Genomic DNA, 8,181 nt, shown 5'->3' with positions numbered 1-8,181 from the left:
CAGGATAGGCAAGCTTTTGGATCTTATAGAGTATATGTGGAGTGAAAATGTACAACCCTGGTGAAATGTTCATGTAATAAAAGTTAATAAAGGCAAAATAAGACCATGGCTAAGGGACACTTATTCCAAGTTGAATGTTGGGAAAATATATCCTTGTGGGCTTCACTGTATGTGTGTTTTGGCTAAGGAAAATTGGCAAAGGCTAAGGCAATGGCATTAAAAGGAAAAAAAGGCATTTTTGACACATTTATTTATGAAAATAAAGGGAATTAGGAGAAAAGTAAGGTGAAAGGTCACAGGTTGCATGTGAAGAGGAAATTGAAGGAAAATAATGGAAATTGAAGAAATTAGAGACCTCATTAATAAAAATCCTTCTGAGGATCAGTTGACAAGATTTTTCTAACCTTTTGTTAGTTTAGCTTTGGAGCTCTCTCATTACTCTCTCTCTCTCTCTCTCACTCTTGGTCACTTAGAGTCTTGGAGCACTCTAGCTTTGGATCAAGGAAGGAAAAGAAAGCAAGGGAAAGGAAAAGGAAGCAAGGATCAAGGAAATGAAAGAAAGATTCAAGAAACTTCAATAAGAATACTTGCATATAACCATTTGCATGTGTGATTTCCTAGCTGGTTTGGACATGCATGGATTTACATGTTGGTGTATGGTTCTCTTGTTGTCAATGGCATGGTTTTGATGGGTTATGACAGTGGATTTCAGCCTAGTATTGCCTTCTCATGGATGCCATCTTATATTGGGATGTTTATTTTGGTTTTCAAGCTTTGGTTTACCAGAAGGTTTTCGGAATCCAGGGCGGAGGTGGTCTCAAGTTCCATTCCCAAAGGCCTAGGAATCCCTTGACTAGTTTTTGCAGGATACACGGTAAAGGTTGAGGGAGAAGTCTTGGTTTAGGGCCTAATGATTTGGTTTTGATTGTGATAAAGACCGAGAGACAAGGAGATGGAAATTTTCTCAAGGACAACGATGGATTCCAGATGGATTCTGTTTGGTTTAGTTGGGATTGGAGTACCGGTTTTGGTGTGATCATGGTTTGATGAAGGTGGAGCTTGTTTAACCTCTGAATTCCCTTGGTTGTTCTATGTGATCCCACATTCATGCTTGGAATATGGCACAATGGTGACTGGATGAAAGAGAGATTTGGTTCAGCCATGTCTATGGTCGGGTGATACGTGGAAGTCTCAAACCTAGTCTTATTTGCCTATGAGTAGTAAAAGATAAGTTATTATACTTTTGCACTGATTTATATGTGGATTCAATGGCTGTCTTATCTATGATATTTACATGGTTTTATGCTGGTTATAAGCATGTTTTAATGACTGGTTCATGTCATGGTTATTTCATGTATTTACTTTTAATTGTTAAATGGATGGATACAAGACCTAATTGATGACGTAGTAGTTCAATGGAGAAGGAGGTGATCCTTCTGGTTATGTTTCATAAGTTGTTTAAGTCATTTATGCTCTTTCTTGTATCCTAGACCTGTAAGTTGCATTGATGCCAAGTGTTTGACAAAATGTTAGTCTTGGTTGGGGATGCTTAGGCCTAGTCCTGAGCTTGATTTTGATTTATCAGCATTTTTATCATGTCCTTAATGAATTCTGAAGGTTGTAGCAAGTTCTAGGTAGAGGCTGAGATTATAGGCTAGAAAAGTGGCTTAAATCTCGGGGTAGCTTGCACATAACTGTAAATTTTGGTCCACATTCGCTGGTAGGCAGGCCTGTGAGAGTGACTTTAGTTTGTTGGTCACTCCATTTCCCATATCATGCGAGAAACTATGGCCTAAGAGATCCAAAATAGTAGTGGGACCTAGGGATAAGCTGTCTGAGTAGCTGACTTGTCTCATGAGGGTTATGTTGATGATGTTGGATGACTATGTGTGATGTTCCATTGATTTCACTTCCTTAAGGTCACATAGCAAGTCGAATTTGATCATAGTATCCTCTCATATCATGTTTACCCCAATTGGCATGGCTACTTTGGGTACACCTGGGAGGGGGTGTTATAGGTTGGTATCAAAGTGGGTTGCACTCACTTTGGGTCACATCTGATACCACAAATTGGTATGAGAACATGATTCACCCTTCGGACTGGATGGGTGATGTGTGTTGGTCATGCATACATGCCAGTTTCATATGTGTATCTTACACTTGTGTTCCATGTGCTTGTTTCATTGCATCATGTTGATCATGGTAGAAGTAAGATTATCATGAGCAACTTGATGTCCATTTTGTGGAATGAATTGTCAGGAGTATATGACTGGTTATATGATTATATACATCTTGATTACATACTTGTTTGTTGGATTGAATTATTGATTATTTGATTACATGTATCAATCATGTAGGTTGATTACAAGAACTGATCTCTTACGCTCGACTACATGCAGTTATGGGTATGTGTAGTTGATTAGGCATTTAGGTTGATAGTTGCATGAGGAAATGTGTACAAGGGAATAATGGTGTGTTTTCATGCATGAGGTCATAGTATGCATTTTTGATATGGCCTTGCATTGATGATTGGACCCTACCTAGAATGTTGTTTATATGTTCATGCACTTATTTGATAGATGTCTATATGCTATTATGTTTATGTTATACATGTGTCACACTGATTTGATGATCTTACAGACAAGGTACCCTCCCTGAGTTATGCGAAGGTATGTTGATTTATGGTGATTTGGTTTAGTTGACATAGTTTGCCTTCCATGAAAGAGATCAAATGGCTAGCAAGGTGGTAGATTACATAAAATATCCCTATGCATAATATGATCAGCATGGTGTGGGGCATTCTTATGATTTGGCAGACACATTGAAAATATTGAAAGAAGAAATAAGGAGTTGCAAAGCAGACAATGACAAAATCATGCAGGCACAAGAGAAAAAAGAAGAGGTGAATGTGATATTACTTTAGAGTTGGTTAGATTTTCAGCGACAAGGACCACTTCAGATTAGCCATGTATAGGAGGACAGAAATAATGGGACATATGGTAGGAAGTCTCCTTGTAGACACAGGTCAGATAGATCTAACATGATCAGAGATGGAAGGACGCCGTACAACCTAGATAGGAGAGGTGATAGACACGAGTATTGCTCTAGTTCTATTTCTGACAGATATCATGATCATCACTGTCATCATCCTTACAGGAGGAGTGATAGGGAATACTTTCCAGATGAATTTAAGAAAGAAAAGCCACTTACCTTTGATGGAGAAATGAATAAATTGCAATATGAAGAGGTTTGGTTGCTTGGCATGAGGAAATTCTTTAGATTGCATGATTATTCAGAAAACATGAAAACAAAGATAGCCACTTTCAGTCTCAAAGGTAAAGCGAATATCTGGTGGGAAGATGTGAAGAATGTTAAAGGTATTGATGAAGATGATTTGACTTGGCATAAGTTTGAAAGACTATTCAAGAAGAAGTACTTGTCCGAGAGGTACTATGATGATAAGGCTAAGGAGTTTTATGAGTTGCATATGGGTTCTATGAAAGATGAGGAGTATACTAGCATATTTTTGGAGTTATTGAGTTATGTGCCTTACCTCAGAGAGGAGAAGGCAAAGGTTCAGAGATTCATTAGTGGACTTCCAGTTGCATACAAAGACTGAATTGAGTTCGATGAGCCTAGATTGTTGGAGGAGGTTATCTAAAACTTGAAGCATTGCTATGAGTAGTCAAAGCACAAAGTTGAGCAGAAGCACGACTTTAAAAGAAATGACAAAGCTAAAGGAAAATGGCCACCAAACCAAGGAAGACCTAAAGATGCAAGTGAGAAAGGAAATGCAGATCCTTACAAGAGATTCAATACAACTGAGGAGGGACATGGAGAGCAGCAGACTAGAGGCAGTGGTAGAAAATTATTGCAGTGTTCGATATGTGGTAAGGATCATCGTAAGAAGGATTTTCCATACTATCGGAGTGGTGGTAGACCCTAGATCTATAGTGCTTAGGAGGCGCATACAGTTGGTGATATTGGTCATAGAATTCCTCGGATTTATGCAACTGTGGACAACAAGAAGGAAGATCATCAGGCATCGATCATTGAGATGGACAGTAAGCTTTTTGATCAAGTTGTTTCTATTTTTATTGATCCTAGATCTAACTATAGTTATATTAGTCTTGACCTGGTGGATAAGTGTCGTTTCAAAATATAAGTGCATGCATAATATTGGTTGGTATAGTTGGCTATAGGTACAAAGAAGTGAGTTCACCATTGGGTAAGAGCTTGTGCATTTGAGTTAAATGGTGTGCCTATAGTAGCACATTTAAATGTATTTCCATTAGGTTCGTACAGTATGCTTTTGGGTATGGATTGGCTATACCTTCACAGAACCAAAGTGGATTGCTTCAACAAGGCCATTGAGTGTGTGGATGATAGTGGTGAAAAGAGGACCTTGCAGGGAAAGAAGAATCATATATCAGTGAGGATGGTTATGGCTATGCAGGCTAAGCGTAGTTGTAAAAAAGGTTGTGTGATGTTTGCAATGCACATTTCCAGTGACAAGGGTAAGGAGGTTGAGGATGCAGATGTGTTGAGAAGGTACCTAGTTTTGCAGCAGTTTCAAGATGTATTTCTTGAGGACATTATAGAGTTTCACCTCACAGGGAGGTAGACTTTTCTATTGAGTTAGTGCCAAGGGCAGCTGTAGCATCGAAAGCACCTGATAGGATGAGCACACCTGAGTTTGTAGAGTTGAAGTTGTAGCTAAAGGAGATGTTGGACAAAGGATACATCAGACCTAGAGTATCACCTTGGGGCACCACCAATGTTGTTTGTAAAGAAGAAAGATGATACTCTTAGATTGTACATTGACTAAAAGAAGTTGGATAAGGTAACAATCAAGAACAGTTACCCTTTGCCGAGGATTGTTGATTTGTGTAATCAACTAAAGGGAGAAACATTGTTCTCTAAGATTGACTTGCGTTTAGGAGCAGGTATGGGAATTATGAGATTGTGTTGTTCCATTCAGTTTTACTAATGATCTAGCTACATTTATGTGTTTAATGGATAGTGTGTTGCATCCTTATCTAGACAAGTTTGTTATTGTATTCATTGATGACACACTAGTATATTCTAAGAATGAGGAAGAACATGCCAAACATTTAGCAACAGTGTCAAGATTACTAAGAGAAAATCAGTTTTATGCTAAACTTAGCAAGTGCAGCTTCTTTTAGACTGAGGTACATTACTTGGGGCATGTTGTCTCCAAGGATGGCATAGCAGTAGATCCAGAAAAGATAAGGGCCATGAAGGAATGAGAAACTCCTAAGAATGCAGATGAGGTGAGATCATTTATGGGATTGGCAAGTTACTATGGGAGGTTCATCAGGAACTTCTCATGCATTGCATATCCTATCACATCATTATAGAGGGAAGGTAAGAAGTTTGAATGGATAGAGGAATGTGAGGATAGTTTTGAGCAGCTTAAGCAGTTGTTGACACATGCACCAGTGCTAAATATTTTGGATCTAGAACAAGAGTTTGTAGTGTGTACAGATGCTTGCAAGAGATTACTTGGTGGAGTTCTCATGCAAGAAGGATAGGTAGTGTGTGATGAGTCACAGAAACTGAATGAGAACAAGTAGAACTACCCAACACATGACCTTGAGTTAGCAGCGATCATACATGCATTGAAGATGTGGAGGCACTATCTTCTTGGAATGATATTTGTACTGATGAGCGATCACAGTGGGTTGAGGTATTTATTTGATCAACCGAATCTAAATTCCAGGCAAGCTAGATGGTTGGCTACCCTTAGTGAGTTTGACTTTGAGATTAGATACATCAAAGAGAAGAAGAAACAGGTTGCAAATTCTCTTAGCAGGAAGGTACAAGTAAAACATATATCAACTATAAGCTCGTATGAGACAGAGTTACATGATAGGATTTTGAAGGCAGGTCAAAAAGATGACAAATACATAGAGATCATGCATAGGCTACAATAGAGTACAGGTACATGTACAAGTATAGGTGATCAGGATGCAAACTACCATCTCACGGAAGATGGGCCGATGAGATTTAGAGATAGGATCTATGTGTTGAAATGAAGTGAGCTTAAGAAGCTTATCTTGAGAGAGTTTCATGTCAAGTCATACTCGGGTCATCCAGGATATTAGAAGACGTTGAAGGCAATAAAGAAGTTCTATTTTTGGTTGAATATGAAGAAGGAAGTGGTAGAGTTCATGGTTAGATGTTTAGATTTTCATTAGTTAAAGGCAGAATGCAAGCATCCAGATGGTTTACTACAACCTATTGTGATTCTGGAATGGTAATGGGAGGTAATTTCCATGAATTTCATTACAAGTCTTCCGAGGAAAGTGAAGAAGCATGATTTTATTATGGTCGTGGTTGCTAGGTTGAGCAAGGTATATCACTTCATTCTAGTGAAGACTACATATTTAGCCAGTGAGGTAGCACAGGTGTTCATCAGAGAGATAGTGATATTGTATGGTGTCCCAAAGAAGATTGTGTTGGACAGGGATGCGAAGTTCACTTCCAAGTTTTGGAAGGAGCTATTTGTAGGTTTGGGTACAAAGTTGGCCTATAGTACAACTTATCATCCACATACAGATGGTAAAACAAAGAGGGCCAACATGATTTTGGAGGATATGCTGAGGATGTACATGATGCACCAACAGAGGAAATGGGAGGAGTATCTTCCTTTGGTTGAGTTTGCATACAACAATGGTTATCAGGGGTCATTGAGGATGAGTCCTTTTGAGGAATTGTATGGACAGAGTTGTAACACTCCCATCAGTTGGAGTGATCCAATAAACAAGATACTTATTGGACCAGATATGCTGCAAAAACTGGAGTAGGAAATGCAGGTTATAAAGAGGAATCTAAAGGCGGCACAAAATAGATAAAAGAGTTATGCAGATCAACACGGGGTATTCAAGGAATTTTAGGTTGGGGAGCATGTGTATTTGTGCATCAAGCCCAAGAAAATCTCTTTAAGGATTTGTAGATGTGCCAAGTTGGCACCACGGTATTGCGGGCCTTTTGAGATCCTTGAGAGGATTGGACAGGTGGAATACCAACTTGCACTGCCTCCAACAGTGAAATTCCATGATGTTTTCCACATGCATTGCTTAAAAAGTATATAAAGGATGTTGATCATGTTATTGATTGGTCTGTATTACAGGTGGAGCAAGAAGGAGAGTTCCAACCAGAGCCTTAGTGCATACTGCAGAAGAAGCATCTCATGCTCAGGAATAGAGCCATAGAACAAGTTAAAGAGTAGTGGAAGCACTTTGAGCCTGAAGAAGCTACGTGGGAGATGTCGGATCAGATGCAGACCCTGTATTATTCATTGTTTGTCGGTTGAGGAAAATAAGTTTTGGTTTGATGTTGGTTTATGTTGGCATATGTTTTGTTGATGTTTTCATATATGTATATGGATGTAAATACCATAATGATCTATGTTATAAAGCTCCAATATGGTTGTTATATTGTCATGATTTCATGATATTTTTATTTTGAGCAGGTCTTTCATTGTAAATACTGCAATGAGCTAAGTTATAAAGCTCCATAGGTAGTATGTTTTCTTTTAAGTGGTTTTGCTGAGGTCATGGTGTGGTTAAAACCAAGAACAATGTTCCCTAAGGGGGAGTGTTCTGTAATGGCCCTGATGAAAAGTTCATGTAATAAAATTTAATAAAGGCAAAATAAGACCACAGTTAAGGGACACTTATTCCAAGCTGAATGTTGGGAAAATATATCCTAGTGGGCATCACTGGATGTGTGCTTTGGCTAAGGATAATTGGAAAAGGCTAAGGGAAAGGAATTAAAAGGAAAAAAGACATTTTTGGCACATTTATTTATGAAAATAAAGGAATTTAGGAGAAATGTATGGTGAAAGGTCACAGGTTGCATGTGAGGAGGAAATTGAAGGAAAATAATGGAAAATGAAGAAATTAGAGGCCTCATTCATAAAAAGGCTTCTGAGGATCAGTTGGCAAAGCTTTTGCTAACCTTTTTTCAGTTTAGCTTTGGAGCTCTCTTATTGCTCTCTCTCTCTATTTCTCTCCCTCTTTCTCTCTCACTCACTCTTGGTTACTTAGAGTCTTGGAACACTATATATTTGGATCAAGGAAGGAAAATAAAGCAAGGGAAAGGAAAAGGAAAGCAAGGATCAAGGAAAGGAAAGTAGGATTCAAGCAACTTCAA

This window comes from Pinus tabuliformis, chromosome 4_1, assembly GCF_031772625.1.
Source record: "Pinus tabuliformis cultivar Carrire ecotype Pingquan chromosome 4_1, CPIR1, whole genome shotgun sequence".
NCBI lineage: Eukaryota > Viridiplantae > Streptophyta > Pinopsida > Pinales > Pinaceae > Pinus > Pinus tabuliformis.
The sequence above is the reverse complement of the archived record's forward strand: the minus strand, read 5'-3'. Positions refer to the sequence as shown.